The sequence below is a fragment of the Staurois parvus genome, unplaced genomic scaffold (genome assembly GCF_062004578.1).
Source record: "Staurois parvus isolate SC_StPar_1 unplaced genomic scaffold, SC_StPar_1.0 ptg000230l, whole genome shotgun sequence".
NCBI lineage: Eukaryota > Metazoa > Chordata > Amphibia > Anura > Ranidae > Staurois > Staurois parvus.
Window position 1 is genome coordinate 2,737,978 of NW_028318026.1, and position 15,544 is coordinate 2,753,521.

General features: G+C 41.3%; 1 protein-coding gene across 1 annotated transcript in view; it reads right to left on the minus strand.

Moving 5' to 3' along the window:
* NECAB1 (N-terminal EF-hand calcium binding protein 1) overlaps positions 1 to 15,544 on the minus strand; it is a 261,178-nt gene that overhangs the window by 50,271 nt on the left and 195,363 nt on the right. The window lies entirely within an intron of this gene.

Here is a 15,544-nt window from a genome sequence, read left to right on the forward strand (position 1 = left end):
TGGCATAACACTTTAAACAACCTAAATAGGTCATTCATATTTCACGTTGGTAGAGAAACCCTTCCTCTATGATAACTCTTTTTCATTTTCATTGCTGGTTAATAATGGATTACAAGCAGAAGCAACATTGAGTATCTGCAATAGGATGGCAGGCTCTCCAACACCCACAGAAGGCTACAGAATGTGTATGACAACGACACCATTGACAAACAATATCTTGTCATTGGTGGTTCTTGTCAATGGTGTCATCTCTATAAACATTCTGTAGCCTTCTGCAGATGCCAGATAGCCTGCACTCCTGTTTCAAGAACACAATACTGCTTCTGCTTGGAATTCATTATTTAGCTGTAATAAAAAAGAATTGCTATAAATAAAGAGTTATTCTACCAACATGTGATGCTTGAACGACTTATGTAAGTTAACAAAAAAGTTAGGCTCACTTTTGCATTACTTTCAGTACATTCTTTGTATTTTAAACCTATTTACTAAAATCTCATTTAAACTTTAAAAAGATACGATCACCTTACTTATGCAGGGCAAGATGGCAGTGTCGTGGAAAGGACATCCCCTGACCACCATATACTTACCTTACCTGCACTCCCTTGAGGTTCCTTGCTTCACTGCAGCCAGAGGTGCCCTTTCCATATATGTTTGTGCTGCATCAGCAAAGTGATAGAGTTTCTTTGCAGCTTTCATTAAAAGAATACAATCTATTAGATTGTAAGCTTTTATGAGCAGGGCCCTCTTAATCATCTTGTTTTTCAATGTATTGTAACTGTACCGTCTCCCTTGATATTGTACAGTGCTGCGCAAACAGTTGGCGCTATATAAATCCTATATTATAATAAGAAGAAGAATAGTACTCAGTGATCCTGCCATTGGGGATCTTGTTCAGGCAAGTCTTGTCATGGGGTGACAAGCAGATTTCAGCTGTGCTCCTGCAGTGTTGCCCTGTCACATACATTTCTGGTGGAGTCTACAAGCAGCTATGCTGACACAAATTGTACAGGCATAGTCTACAGGTAAACTGGTCCAGAGCAATGATGTGCAGATCATGCTGAATATATACATGTATATATACAAGATGTGGCTGAAAGAGGCTAGGGGGACCTTTATAGTTTTATTGTTTATACTGTAGTACACATTGCTTTATGGCAACCTGTCAATCATTCCTCCCGATAATGTCACTTCCGGTCAAGAAATACCGCAAGACTTCACCATTCTTCCCAAAGGCACCTTGGAAAACCAATGGTGATTACCCAAGAGTCCTAGGGAATCGCCTAATGAAAAAATCGCCTAGGCGGCCGGACCGGAAGAGCAGGATACTGACAGCAAAAAAAGATATTTAAAAATAAATAAATAAATAAAAATTGTGTGGCAAGGATCATGAAAAAAGGGTGGAACTCCACTTTAAGTGGCCCTCACTCTTCAAAAGGTTGAGCACTCCTGGCTTAGAGAGACTTTCCATGCCTGCTCACCATTGCAAGCAATATGATACAACACAGCCATTTTTTACCAGCACAGGGATGCAGCTGTATGCCCCAATAGAAATAAATGGACGCCGGCACATCTGATGAGTGCATCCCTGTGCCCCTAAGTGATGGCCCTGCATCTGAGAAGTATGTCTGTGCTTCATGTGAATGGGGTCTTACAGCTGCTGTCATGGGGGAGAGGGAAGTTAAGTGCAGTGGGGACCAGGGGGGAAGGTGGATCAGAAAAGTCTGTTGTAGTGAGTTTGTTCACATTTTTATTTATTGTAAAAAGGTGAACTAACTTTAAAAAGAATCTTAATACATTAGAGTAGTTTATTAACAAGGATAAGGATCAGGGGTAAGGCCAACGACTAGATCACATTAGTTATGAAAAATGTCATTATTGGCCAAACAAGGCATGCCATCCAGAGCTATTTATTAACCCCTTCATGAGTGCATAACACATACACTCACCAGCCACTTCATTAGGTACACATTGCTAGTGCCAAGAAAATCTCCCCCACACCATTACACTACCACCAGCAGCCTGAACTGTCGATACAAGGCAGGATGGATCCATGCTTTCATGTTGTTTACACCAAATTCTGACACTACCATCTGAATGTCGCAGCAACCAGTCTGCCCATTCTCCTCTGACCTCAACAAGGCATTTTTGTCCACACAACTACTGCTCACTGGATATTTTCTCTTTTTCGGACCATTCTCTTTAAACCCTAGAGATGGTTGTGTGTGAAAATCCCAGTAGATCAGCAGTTTTTGAAATACTCAGACCAGCCTATCTGACACCAACAGCCATGCCACGTTCAAAGTCACTTAAATCCCCTTTCTTCCCCATTCTGAACCTCGGTTTGAACTTCAGCAAATCATCTTCACCATGTCTACATGCCTGAATGCATTGAGTTGCTGCCATGTGATTGGCCGATTAGCAATTTGTGTCACTAAGCAATTGAACAAGTATACCTAATAAAGTGGCCAGTGAGTGTATATGTGGCATCCAGGAAGTAAGCTTTATACTGCAACTCCCTCCTCACTGGCCTGCCTCGCCGCTGGCTATCCCCGCTTCAGTCGATCCTGAATACGGCTGCCAGACTCATTCACCTTTCCAACCACTCCGCCAATCCCTCCACTGGCTTTCGATTGCGCAATGGATCAAATTTAAAATCCTAACACTGACGTACAAAGCTGTCCACCATACTGCCCCGAACTACATCACCGACCTAATATCCAAGTACCACCCAGCACGCACACTCCGCTCCTCACAAGACCTTCTCTCTAGTTCCCTGGTCTCCTCCTCCCATGCCCGCCTCCAGGACTTCTCCAGGGTGTCACCCATCCTCTGGAACTCCCTTCCCCAACCCATCAGATTATCACCTACTCTCCTCTCCTTAAGGCGCACCCTGAAAACCCATCTCTTCAGGGAAGCCTACCCCCTGCTAACTTGACCGACCTCCTCCACTCTTCCTACCACTCCATCCCCCACAGCTATCTCCTCCTGTACCACTATCCCGTCCCTTCTAGATTGTAAGCTCGAAAGAGCAGGGCCCTCGATCCCCTCATGTTTTGCATTGTATTGGTATTGTTCTGTCACATGTTCTGTCCCCCTTTGTAATGTACAGCGCTGAGCGAACTATTGGCGCTTTATAAATACTGTATAATAATAATAATAATTCCTGGGTGCTGCATAGATGTGCTCCTGAATATGTGCTGGAAACACGTTCAATCGCATGCTTCCCAGGTCACTGAGACTGAGCTAAAATCTCATACTAACAATCGGGATCCTTATTGTCAGGATCCTTCCAGAGCCTGGAGCGTATCTGTGATGTCAGCCGACAGCAGAAGAGCACAATTAAGTGCACTTTTGTGACCCACAATGAGAAGTATGGCCAAAAAAGCTTTAGCCATACTTCTCTTTTAAGATTTGTTTTGACCTTGGACATGAAGGGGTTAATAAGGATGGCATTTTTACCTAAAGTTCTAAAATAACTCTAAATGCACCCAGTAATTTTTTTTTTTTTAACAAAAGTGACCACCATCAGTCTGCTGCTGTGCTATGAAGGTGTCATAAGGATGATGCCAACTGGACTTTATGATGGGAAAGTGACACATCTGTGTATGGACAGTTTCTCCTGAAGTGACACCATGGCTGTCCTCAGGTGCTGACTGTGAATGTCCTGTCTCCTGTAATGTTGGCAGAGGCTTCACAATGTCACATGCTGTTTCCTGCGCAGCTTCAGCTGTCTTCTGTATTAGGACAACACCTAGTGACTTTTCAATATGTTCATTCATCTGTGAATAACAACTCATTTTGCGGTGCAGGATGTAAACCCTTACGTTGAGGATTTGTTGTAATCAAATGACACAGGGCCCCTGTTCTGATAAAACAAAATCTACATCTCGAAGATGTATGAAATGAATAATAGTGTTGAGGGTTTTTTGGGGGTAATAATGACAATATTCTGTTGATTCTATTTATATAACATGTATAGCTGTGGTGTGGGCAGACTGCCTGAAGCGCACTGCAGTTGTCACAACACATTTGGCTTTCACTCCCAGCATATTTCATGATCTGTACAACTAGTACTGGATATTCGTCACTGTGCGATTCTGGATCAGTGTGCCACTGCTTTGTGATGCCACCATCAATATGCCATTGTTTGGGATGCCATGATCAATCTATAATAATTCTACAATGCCACCTTTGGAGTGCCAATGCCCTGGCATGCCACTGTCCACACTCTATGGTACTGTAATGCCACATCCAGTGTTCCATTATCCCTGTGCCACTATAAGACAATCAAGTAAAGAAACATTTCAAAAATATCATATTCTGTGTGATATGAATCTGGAATGCTATAGTGAATATCTTATGACAGTGCCAATCCACAGATGCTATGTAAGCCATCGTTGGTTTTTGAAGAGACAGATAACATGCTATTATTCTGCACTTTCACATTTAGTGTGTTAGTGCCCTAGGAAGCTACATAGAGGGTACAATTGGTCTACAGTCTATATATAATCAGTGGTTAATTTAGGTTTTGTGCTGCCCTAGGCAACACAATATTTGACCCCCTGGAGAGAGCCTGACATTGACCAACAACACCCCTGCCCCACCTGAGACAGCCTTCTACTACCATCACCCCCATACACCGAACACTCCCCTCTCAGCAAAAGAGAGAAAGACACTCACCTTACCTTCACAGCTCTGGATATCTCCAAGAACGAGAGTCAAGCAGCCCTCAGCCTCTCTAAGATCCCATCTGGCACGCAAGCCACATGTGTCCCTTCTTCCGTCCCTTCTTCCAGGAGGGTGGTGCTGCACCCCTGAAATATGCCACCCTAGGCAAATGCCTTGTTTGCCTTTGGTAAGTACACCCCTGTATATAATATGATATTGTTCTAACTTGAGTGTAAGCTCTAATGAGCAAGGCCCTCTGAATTCTCTTGTGCCAAATTGTATTGTAACTGCAATGTCTGCCTTAACTTTGGAAAGCACAATGCACATCCTGTATGATAATATAATAATAATACATTCCCACATTAAGCATACCACTGTTCTGTAATGCCACATTTATTGTATCTGTAATGCCATATTCATGTAAGACTTTTGTATAAATCCAAGTTAGTGTATAATTGCCCTGTAATGCCAAGCTTTACTGGTCTGCACTACCACATTTAGCACATTGCTGCTCTGTAATGCCACATTTATTGTATCACTGTCCTGTAATGCCACACTTAGTACATCTTTCTTCTGTAAAACTACATTTAGTGTGCCATTGTTCCATAATGCCACATTTTTTTGCCACTATTCTGAAATAATACATATAGTGTTCCATTGTTCTGTAATGCCATATTTATTGTATCATTCTTATGTAATGCCACATTTAGCACACCACTGTATTTTAACACCACATTTACTGTCCTGCAATACTACATTTATTGTATCACTGTTCTGTAATGCCACATTTGGCACACCACTGCTCCATAATGCCACATTTCGTGTGCCACTGTCCTGTAACACCACATTTATTTGTATCACTGTTTTATAATGCTACATTTAGTATAGCACTGTTCTGTAATGACACATTAATTGCATCGCTGCCTGTAATGTCAAATTTGTTGTATCACTGTCCTGTAATGACACATTAATTGCATCGCTGTCTTGTAATATCAAATATATTGTATCACTGTCCAGCACACCACTGGTCTATAATGTGACATTTATTGTAAAACTGTCCTCTAATGCCACATTTAGCACACCACACTGGTCTGTAATGTCACATTTAGGTGTCCGTTTATGAAACTGAGATCAGCAGCGATCCTGAGGATCGCTGCTGATTTCAGTACATTAGTGGTTTATGAAACAGAAGATCAGCATAGAACATGTTCTCTGCTGATCTTCTCTGCACACAGAGAATCTGCAATCGACTGACACAGAAACAGCTAGTTTATGAAGGAGTGATGTCAGCCCTTCACTGGCGATCTGTGTGAAAATCTTCCCTCCCAGATTCTCCAGCCCAAAGGTGGGGAATCAGGGAGAGAAGGGAGAATCGCTGGAGTTCTAAGGAGGAGGTTTTTGGACTTTCTTCTGATTCCTTCAGAGCCTCCAAGACAGTGGGAAAGCCCCCCTGCTTTTCACAACCTTTCGCAACACTCTCAAAACACTATAGAAGTTTATAAATATATTTGTGTTTGTGTGTATATATATACAGTGGGGATCGAAAGTTTGGGCACCCCAGCTAAAAATTTGTATTAATGTGCATAAAGAAGCCAAGAAAAGATGGAAAAATCTCCAAAAGGCATCAAATTACAGATTAGACATTCTTATAATATGTCAACAAAAGTTAGATTTTATTTCCATCAGTTACACTTTCAAAAAAACAGAAAACAAAAAAATGGCATCTGCAAAAGTTTGGGCACCCTGCAGAATTTATAGCATGCACTGCCCCCTTTGCAAAGCTGAGACCTGTCAGTGTCATGGATTGTTCTCAATCATCGTCTGGGAAGACCAGATGATGTCAATCTCAAAGGTTTTAAATGCTCAGACTCATCTGACCTTGCCCCAACAATCAGCACCATGGGTTCTTCTAAGCAGTTGTCTAGAAAACTGAAACTGAAAATAGTTGATGCTCACAAAGCTGGAGAAGGCTATAAGAAGATAGCAAAGCGTTTTCAGATGTCAATATCCTCTGTTCGGAATGTAATTAAGAAATGGCACTCATCAGGAACAGTGGAAGTTAAAGCAAGATCTGGAAGACCAAGAAAAATATCAGACAGAACAGCTCACAGGATTGTGAGAAAAACAATTCAAAACCCACGTTTGACTGCACGATCCCTCCAGAAAGATCTGGCAGACACTGGAGTTGTGGTACACTATTCCACTATAAAGAGATACTTGTACAAATACGTCCTCTACGTCCTCACCACAAAAATCATCATTTGAACTTTGCAAATGAACATATAGACAAGCCTGATGCATTTTGGAAACAAGTTCTGTGGACCGATGAGGTTAAAATTGAACTTTGTGGCCGGAATGAGCAAAGGTACGTTTGGAGAAGAAGGGGCACAGAATTTATTGAAAAGAACCTCTGTCCAACTGTTAAGCATGGGGTTGGATCAATCATGCTTTGGAGTTGTGTTGCAGCCAGTGGCACAGGGAACATCTCACGAGTAGAAGGAAAAATGGATTCAATAAAATTTCAGCAAATTTTGGATGGTAACTTGATGCCATCTGTGAAAAAGCTGAAGTTAAAGAGAGGATGGCTTCTACAAATGGATAATGATCCTAAACACACCTCGAAATCCACGGGGGATTACATCAAGAGGCGTAAACTGAAGGTTTTGCCATGGCCTTCACAATCTCCTGACCTCAACATAATTGAAAATCTATGGATAGACCTTAAAAGAGCAGTGCGTGACAGACAGCCCAGAAATCTCAAAGAACTGGAAGACTTTTGTAAGGAAGAATGGGCAAAGATACCTCAAACAAGAATTGAAAGACTCTTGGCTGGCTACAAAAAGCGTTTACAAGCTGTGATACTTGCCAAAGGGGGCAGTACAAGATATTAACTGTGCAGGGTGCCCAAACTTTTGCAGACGCCATTTTTTTGTTTTCTGTTATTTTGAAAGTGTAAATGATGGAAATAAAATCTAACTTTTGTTGACATATTATAAGAATGTCTAATCTGTAATTTGATGCCTTTTGGAGATTTTTCCATCTTTCCTTGGCTTCTTTATGCACATTAATACAAATTTTTAGCTGGGGTGCCCAAACTTTCGATCCCCACTGTATGTGTGTGTTATTTGCATATATATATATATATATATATATATATATATATATATATATATATGTATATATTTATTATTGTGTACGTGTGAACTGAGGATAGCCACCACCTCAGCAGAGGTCATTTACCACTGCATAATAAACTGACAGCTGTGTGTTTTACTGATCTCTTGTTACTGTAATCTCGAAAGATCTCTTAAGATTAAAGCAACAGCAGTTTTCCAGAGTTCAAAGCCTTTGTAGATCGCTTCTTTCCTCATAAAGAGAAGTGCTCTATATCGCTTCATAAACAGGCACTAAGAGGAGAGCTGTCTCCTCTGAGAATGCCAGAGAACATAGCAGCGGTCATTTACTACTGCCTTAAAAGGACACCTTAGTGTGCCATTGTTCTATAATACCAAAATTATTGTATCACTCTTTGGTAATGCAACATTTAGCACAGTTCTCCAATGCCATATTTAGTGTATACATTTGTAATGACACATTTTGTGCGTCATTGTTCTGTAACCACTTCAAGACCAAGCCTTTTCTGGCACTTTTTGCTTACATGTAACAGTCACAAATTTCTTAGAACCCTTAAGCATTCTATATTTTTTAAGGCAGATGCCCTAAAGAATAAAATGATGGGTGTTGCAATTTTTTATGTCATACTGTCTTTGCACAGCGGTTTTTCAAACTCAATTTTTTTGGAAAAAATACACTTTTTTGAATTGTAATGAAAAAAAAAACACAATACATAACCCAGTTTTGGTAAAAATATAAAAGATGATGTTACGCTAAGTAAATAGATACCAAACAAGGCACACTTTAAAACTCTGCACGTCTGCAATGGCGCAAGACAACAAAACTTTGCAGGTTACCACTTTAGATTTACAGAGGTAGTCTGGTGCATGATCTGACATTTGCTTTTTTTTGCACTTTTATTTCTATCACAAGGAATGTAAACATTGTGACAGCAATAGGCATGAGACAGGTACTCTTTATGGAGAGATCTGGGGTCAATAAGACCCCACATCCCTCCTTTGTTCTTAAAAACATTTGATCACACCAAGATCAGAGTGATCAAATGCTTTTCTTTTTTAAAAATGGTGCCGTTCGCATGCGGGTAAACTGGAAATGATGTAAGGTCATTGTTTCCGTTTCCCTATATCATAGAGCCAGAGTGGTTCTGTTCTTTGTTTGGCTATATGATCAGTCAGTGGTCGATTATTTGTCCCGGTGGGATGGGACAGCCCATTAAAGCCGCAGAAGGTGGCGGGAGTGGGGGACGTCCCCTCCCGCTGCATGTAATAACAATCCAGCGGCTAGTTAGCCACTCGGATTGCTATTACAAGAGAGCCAACTGATGGCTCTAAAAAACAGTACCGGGATGATGCCTCTAGCTGTGAGCATCATCCCGGTATACCCACTTGAAGTCCAGCGATGTACGCGCACAATGCTGGTCGTAAACTAGGTAATGCCAAATTTCGAGCCCCACTGTTTTGTAATGTCACATTTAGTGTGCCACTGCTCTGTGATGGCACACTAAGTGCACTACTGTTTTGGAATGCCACATTTAGTGTGTTGCTGTTCTGTAATGCCAAATTTAGTGTATCACTGTTCTGTAATACCACAATTAGAGCTTAACTGTTTTGTAATGCAGCATTTAGTGCGCCACTGCTCTGTAATGCCACATTTAGTTTGCTACTTTTATGTAATGCCACATTTATTGTATTACTGCTCTTGAATGCCACTTTATTGTATCGCTGTTCTTCAATGCCAAGATTTAGCGCACCGCTGTTTTGTAATGCCACATTTATTGTGCCACTATTCTGCAATGCCACATTTAGTGTGCAACTGTTTTGTAAAGCCACATTTAGTATCCAATTACTTGGGAAGCCAAATTATCTCTGCTGAGTTTGCTGTGCCAGGTTTCCTTGTTCAACACTACAGTATATATGGCATTGTTCCTTAATACCACAACATGCTATTCATCATGGGTGCTGAAAAAAGGGGTTATCAACAGGCTGCAGTAAATATCTGATAATCAAGAAAGGGTAGAAGGTATTCATAAGAACACAACTTGCTTTCCACATTACAACTTGGTTGTTGCTGAGAGATGATAGAAAAAAAGAGTTAGCTAAGAAAGTACTTTGACTTGTTTCTTCCTAGCTCTAGGGTTGTTTTTTTGCTGATTTTGAATCATTGTGACTTACAAAATCTGTTTCATGTTTTCAGGTCTTGAAGCATTTGCTGTCAGGGTGATTTAATTATAGAATGTCTGAGCAGAGACTGTATAACTAGATTTTATGTAGATAAAATGATCTTAATTAACTAATCAGTGCTAAGATCATTTCTCAAAACTATAGGCCAGAGGAAATAAAATGAATACCTATATGGAGAAGCTGGCTGTAATTCTTTATAATCTTCTAATTGCTGCTAAAATATTCTTTTTTCCACTACTCAGTGAAACCATGCTGTGAATGACTCAGTAGCTGGTTGAAGCAGCTCCGACTGACAAAGTAACAGGAATAGCAGAAGTTTCAACTGCTATGAGGCCCATGACCCCTGGGGTTCAGATCTGTCAGTTTCTTCTGTTCAATGAACTGTTCAATGCATGGAACATACAGTACATTACCCAGGAGAAGTTACAAATATGTTATATTGTGGGAGGCATTTGTATAGGTGTTGTTAGCAATACAAAAATGTCACCACATACAGATTTACACTTTGCATCAGGTCCATAAAAATCGGTCAGGCAAATTGGATATAAAGATACAAATATATAGATGTATAAGGGAAGAACTGTTTTAATTCCGTAGAAAGCAATGAGTGTCATTGGTTCGGTAGTAAGTATGGCAGAGGAGCTCACCATAAGTATTACACTCAGGACCCCAGCACAGCTAGACACAAGTGTTTATCTGGACTGTACTGTACAGTTTGGACACAATTCATTTGAGTCAATTCAGAGGGAATATGCTCAGTCTGCTGCCTGGCATGCCATCAACTGGTCCTTTGGACCTCCTACTAATACACTGGGAGCCATAATCTCTGTCTTGGAGTGTGGGCTCCCTAGCTCTAGCCAATGGATCCACATGGAATCCCAGATAACCAGTCTATTATGTGAAAGGGTGTAATGTAAATTATAATACTAACAAATCTGGTCATACTGGTCTTAAGAGACTTCAGAGGGAAGGTTTTTTAACAGTTTATCACAATAAATAAAACAATTTTAAACAATTGGAAAAAGTTGTGTATGTTGGATGAAATTAACTAGCACCTGTAAGGTCCCATTCTTTAATGAATATTTCTATGTACTAATAATTGGAGGTATGGAGCACTGATCAATGTGACCATTTGTAGTCTTTACTTAAAAGTTTTGGCAATTCCATCTCATGGCCCTGTAATGGGGATTCTTGCTGAACCTCACATGCTCTTACTGCAGACATGCAAAGGTTAGGAGAAGACAGCATACAATGCAGCATGGAAGGTAAACTCCAGTAAATAGGAGCACGGGTAACAGATCTAAAGGAACTCTTTTCCATTACCTCTGTGGCAAGGCAACACAATCATTCTGTCATCTGTTTGGCACCAATCATCAGCAAACCTGTGTCCAAGCAAACCATACTCTACATCAGTGGTCTTCAAACTTTGGCCCGAGGGCCATATACGGCCCTTTGCAGGCCTTTAACTGGCCCTTGGGGCAGTAATCCTCCCACAGATGTGAGGCACTATTTCACCAACAGTGGGGCATAATTCCTGCCTCTGACCCCAATGATGGGGCACCATGTAACTCTACACCAACCCTGAAGCAATGTTTATTCTCACTGATGCTGGGCCTGGGATATTTTCTACCCTCACTGGCCACAGTTCGGCCACTCTAAAGTCTGAAGGACAGTAAACTGGCCCTTTGAAAAGTTTGGAGACCCCTGCTCTATATCACTATGGATGAAAGTTTAACATTCCCATAGAGGAATGTGTTTTCATGTTGCTGGTCTAGCATTACTCCCAGAGGAGTCGCTGGATTATTTTGAGGTATTTATTAGCCCAAGCATCGCCTAAAGGCTAGTTCACAACAGAATGCGGCACCAAAAAGCCATATTCCATTCATGTTTCCTGAACTGCATTCAAAATGCACTAACTTTGTGATCTGCTGTGGGTGCCAATACCTTGTTAACAGCACCAGTTTGAGGGCACAAGATCACATGGTACCACAGTACCATGCACTACATGTTGTGGCATCCAGTGCAGTCAAATGAAGGGGCTGAAAATTGCATTGCAAGGTGAACTGGCCCTAACAGAGGAGAGGATAAGCAAGTGTACCTATACAAACAATCAATAAGCCAATAATGTTACTCTGAGAGATATGGTTAAACACCTGCAGTATCTGACTAACAGTAATTAACAGAACTGAACTGCATTTACCTAGCAACAGTATACAAAGATAGTCCTAACTTGCTATAACAGTCCCATTTTTATCCCACTGGCCAGTGGTTGATGAAAGAAAAAAAAAATTCAGGCAACTTTGGGGCTCTTAAAGAACACAATTCATAGCAGACAACAGACTAACTTGAGCAATGTTAGTCTTTTATCAGACTCAGGACACCCTCCTCTGGGTCTCCAGACACGTGCTCTGATTCAGTAAAAGTCAAGTTCAAATCAGACAGGGATAGAAGTTGCTGAGTTCTCTCTCTTTCAGTCCTGCTAAGACAGTCACTCTTTTCCTTCCTTTCAATTGCTGGGAGTGCTCTCTAGTACAGTGTGATCACACCAGACATCCAAATCATACCTCTCACTGCTCTATGAGCAGTCTCTCCACCTGTGGGCAGCTATAGCAGAGTTCTGTTCATCCAGCAGCAGTTCAATCTATTCCCCACACACCTGCTTGCTTCCAGCCAGTCCTCTCCTCTTTCCTTACATGCCTGCAGACCCCTTCTTCTTGCTCTGTTGTATTAGCCAATCACCTCCAGGAATGAATCAGACCCAGCCAAGATGGCTGCGCCCAGCACTGGCAACACTCCATGGATGAGCATTGTAAAGTGGTCTCCTTAAAGTGGAACTTTAGTTAGTAAATTAAATCCTGATAGATCACTTTAGGCTGGCTGCTTTGGAATGTAAAATATTAAAAATAAGTGACTATCCTCTTTAAAATCTAGCAATGCACTTGCCTAAAATCAGAGCCAATAGAGGTTGATCACCTGACAGCTTTAAGATTTACTGTTGCAGAAGGGTGAAGAAAGTTACAGTATTGGCAAAGACTGTGCAGAGGGAACACATATTAGGGAGGGACAAAAGAAAAGCAGAAGTGACAGGACAAACTCTGCTGCCATGGAGACACAAAAGAGTTAAACGTATCTTATTGCCCTGATGTTCACTTCTGTCTCCCTCATCCGTAGCCTGTGAACTTCAGCACTGTAAAGCTTCTGTCAGCCTTCCTCTCTATCTGAGCCAAGGCATACAATCAAGGTTGGAAATGTTCATCTTTTAATAGCAGAAAGTGACATTTAGTTCCTAAGCCCAAGGAGACAGGAAGAGTTTCCAGTAAGGAAGTGACTCCTTTAGGTTTCAACAAAATGACATCTAGCAAGAAGAAATGGGAATAATGCTGGAAGCAATTTACAGCACACAAAACCTTTGGTAGCATAACTAATATTGAGGAATGTATGCTCTTTTGTTAAAAAACATTAATTATTATCAAACTGTTATAGGTAAAGTTCTGATTTAAATAGGGCTACTGCACTTGCTATTGAATTATTGAATATTCAGTTTAATCCTGTCCAAACTGCAGAAGGATAATACAGCAGCAAGAAGTCCCACAGCAGTTATCAGCTACAGTCCAGGTTACACTGGAAAAACCCACATAAACGTCATGCCTATGCATGGTCTGGATGACTCGAACATCGGCCGTGCCATAATTGATGATGGATTACAATGATGGAACCATTTTAAACCCTTTAGTGAATGGGTGGGGGTACAAGTACACAATTCACAAGGAGGGCAACATCAGGGTGCCCCCTTATTTAAAGGGGTACCCTGATGCTAGAGAGCTGCCCTGCCCACAGACCCCCACAACCACAGGGCCAGCCTTTCTATATACCTAGTCCCCTACCTTAGATGTATATGCTCTGTTTCAAACAGAACATGGAGCCCCTCTTCTTCATTCGTAGGCATTTTATTAAAGGGAAACACTACTTTCATTACAAAAATAGCAGATAAAAAAACATTGCTACGCAAGCCATTTTGTAACTGAATATTAATAGCGGTATTAAAACCAAAAGGAAACATTTTAATATTGCAGCTTACCAATTCTTAGATGTGGTGGCTGCATTTGTTTTCTTTTTTAGGCTTTTCTTCTATTTTCATCTAGTGATTTGGCCAGTATGTTTGTTGTTTTTCAAAAGAACAAGCATTCCTGCAGATGTATCAATTAGCACTGTTGAGACAAACCACTTATAACTGATGGGGTGTTTACAATGATCAGTTTTTATTTATTCATGTAAAACCTTTATCCCCCCCCAAAAAAAAAAAAGGTTTGCCTTCACTGCTTGTGTAACTGCAGTTTGGGTTGAAGTTTATATTTATTTTTTAGTGTATTTAAATCTGCTTGTACATCTAATACCCTACTCCCCCCAGATTAACAATGCTGCTGTCTAAAGGTGCCCCCTATGCTCCCTCATCCAGAACAGGGGCACTCTAATACAGGAGGTGTGTTATTGACCAGATCACTAGGTGAAAACACTGGAAAGAAATAAAAAAAAATTAAAACTAATGTAGCCACCACATCTAATGATTAGTAAGCTGCAATACATTACCTTTTGGTCTTGGGTTTAATACCGCTTTAAAAATACTTTACCTTTCCTTTTCAATCTGCAGCTAGAATACTTCTATAGGGCCACAGACACTACAAGGTCTCTCATTAGAACACTGAGAGTGTATCAGCTGATTGTAATGAACCAGTCCCTTTCATTCAGAATCTATCTGCAAAGGACATGAAATTAAAAAAACAATTTCTTCAGAGCAGAAGCAGGTAGGAATCTGCTTCAAAGTTTCTTAAAATCCTTGCTATAGCACGCTCTTCGAGTAGAGTAGGCTGCTAGGTAAATTTAGCTAGCACCTCTGCAATCAGTGGATCAAAAGATGATTGGTTAGGGCTGCTCAATGTTTCACAGGCTGCTGCTCTGTTGCTTCCCCCTGTCTTCTAGAGGATTCTAGAATTATAATGGGAGGAAGAACACAGTAGGCAGTCTGAAAATTTATGTGACTCCAGCCAATCCCTGGAGGTGTGTCCAGTAGGTGGTGGGAGAGCCCATAGGTAGTCTGGGGCCTAAGTAGTGTTTCTGGGTGCAGTCCTGCAGAAGGAGACCACTTTGCAGGGGCCCTGCCCCCACTGCAGGTTCCTAGAGGAAGTCTTCACTAAGACCCCGAGGTCCCAGCTAGGCTTAGCTGGGGGGCTTATTGGCAAATTTGCATCCAGGTCTGGAGAAGCTGACTGGAGCAAGCCAGGAGTAAGTTGATGAGAAAGAGTCCAGCTGTCCTATGGTGGTTTGAGTCCACATCTCCCTCACTAGGAAACTGGTCGATATTGGTAGGATGCAACAGATGATCCTGTGGCTAAGTGAGTAGTTGACCCTCAGTGCTGGAGGAACACTGACTGTGTGTAGCTTTTAACTGTGGAAGGAGTACAGGTCACCTACAGCATAAGAGACCCTGTGGGACATTCAGTTGTTTGGGCACTGCAGCCAGTGGTTCTGTGCATTGCAGCCAGAAACTGAGTGGTGCTCGAGTT